The sequence below is a fragment of the Dioscorea cayenensis genome, chromosome 20 (genome assembly GCF_009730915.1).
Source record: "Dioscorea cayenensis subsp. rotundata cultivar TDr96_F1 chromosome 20, TDr96_F1_v2_PseudoChromosome.rev07_lg8_w22 25.fasta, whole genome shotgun sequence".
NCBI lineage: Eukaryota > Viridiplantae > Streptophyta > Magnoliopsida > Dioscoreales > Dioscoreaceae > Dioscorea > Dioscorea cayenensis.
The window spans coordinates 17965696-17966927 of record NC_052490.1 but is presented as its reverse complement, the minus strand read 5'-3'; the positions used below and the strand labels follow the sequence as shown (position 1 = coordinate 17966927).

The window sequence follows — 1232 nt, the reverse complement described above, 5'->3', positions numbered from 1 at the left end:
TCGAATACGAGAAGGTTGGCACACACTCTAGCATCTCATACTCGACCTATGTCTTCGCGTTTGAACCTTAGCAAGATTTCCTCCAAAATCGGTGCATTGTGATCCACATTGGCTTCTTTCCTTCATAATCGGCCTCACAACCCCACCTGCATGAAAGTAACATAAAAACACACATATTAGTGTAAAAACCCGAGAAAAGTAATGCTCAACATAAGGAATGAACGCTTCGCATTCTTATCGCACAAGCACTTATCAGAAGATCTAACTTCTTACTCAAATTTTCCACTTGAGCCGCCAATGAAGTTACCGTATCTATTTCATGGAGACAGGCCACTTTCTTCTTCTCCCTAGCATTCCATTGGTAGCTGTTTAACCCCATTTCTTCAATCAACTGACGGGCCTCATCGGTGGTCTTGCTACCTAAGGTACCTCCTGCTGCCGCATTCAAGAGTTGCCTTGTACTCGGGTTCAAACCATTGTAAAAGGTTTGAACAATCATCCACTCTGGGAATCCGTGTTACGGGCACTTTCTCAGGAGCTCCTTGAACCTTTCCCATGTCTCGAATAGAGACTTCAATTCCAACTGAACAAAGGATGAGATCTCGTTCCTAAGCTTTGTTGATTTACCGGGAGGGAAATAACGGGCTAGAAAAGCTTCTACCATCTCCTCCCACGTGGTAATTGACGCTCTAGGTAATGAGTGTAGCCACTGCTTCGCTCTCCCCTTTAGGGAAAATGGGAAAGCTCTCAATTTGATGGCATCATCCGTCACCCCATTTATCTTCAGCATATCACACACCTCGAGAAAGCTCTCTATATGACTGTTTGGATCTTCATCGGCCAAACCATTGAATTGTGTGGATTGCTGCAACATGTGGATGAATGCTGGATTCAGCTCAAAATTCTGAGCTGTAATCGGGGGACGCACAATACTCGACTGTGTACCCAACACTGAAGGTCTGGCATAATCGGATAATGTTCGCTGTTGCTTATTTTGTTCTACCATGTTTTCAGATTCTTCCGCTTCCAAATCAGCTAGATTAGACTGTTCTTGCACAGGCTCTTTCCCTTTTTCTTCTAAGCGTACGTTCAAGCTCAGGATCCCCTTCAATCAATATTGAGGGATTCCCTCGGGTCATAACCTGGAGCTGCACCCAAAAAGAAAGAAAAAGAAATCAGAACGATGATAGGATAAGAAAATATGAAATAGAATGTATGGTGAAATAGCTAAG

At 43.6% G+C, this 1232-nt stretch overlaps 1 non-coding gene across 1 annotated transcript; it reads left to right on the top strand.

The window, feature by feature from the left end:
• Nucleotides 1–509: 509 nt before the first annotated feature.
• LOC120252311 lies at nucleotides 510–616 on the top strand. Its single transcript, XR_005533852.1, has one exon. It is a non-coding gene; the product is annotated as a small nucleolar RNA R71 (small nucleolar RNA).
• Nucleotides 617–1232: the final 616 nt, after the last annotated feature.